The sequence below is a fragment of the Myotis brandtii genome, unplaced genomic scaffold (genome assembly GCF_000412655.1).
Source record: "Myotis brandtii unplaced genomic scaffold, ASM41265v1 scaffold494, whole genome shotgun sequence".
NCBI lineage: Eukaryota > Metazoa > Chordata > Mammalia > Chiroptera > Vespertilionidae > Myotis > Myotis brandtii.
This window is the reverse complement of record NW_005368860.1, coordinates 2,369,603-2,369,811: the sequence shown is the minus strand read 5'-3', so window position 1 is coordinate 2,369,811 and position 209 is coordinate 2,369,603. Positions and strand designations below refer to the sequence as shown.

The following is a 209-nucleotide window of genomic DNA, read 5'->3' as shown; positions in this document are numbered from 1 at the left end:
GCCCATCAGCAGGCCTGGGCGGCGCTCGAAGTGGCGCTCCGGGTGCCCTGCCTCTACATCATCGACGCCATCTTCAACTCTTACTACGATTCCAGCCAAAGCCGGTTCTGCATCGGGCTCCAGATCTTCCTCCGGCTCCTCGGTAAGGGGGAGGGGCGGCCTGCCTCCCGGGACGGGACGTGCTGCCGGGAGCCGGCAGCCGCGTGCAG

General features: G+C 67.9%; 1 protein-coding gene across 1 annotated transcript in view; it reads left to right on the top strand.

Annotated features, from left to right (window-relative positions):
* The first annotated feature begins 6 nt into the window (after positions 1-6).
* RNF139 (ring finger protein 139) overlaps positions 7-209 on the top strand; it is a 12,942-nt gene continuing 12,739 nt past the window's right edge. Inside the window, exon 1 of the mRNA XM_014548064.1 lies at positions 7-142. The gene's annotated coding sequence lies outside the window, so the exon portion shown is untranslated. The remainder of the gene's footprint in view (positions 143-209) is intronic.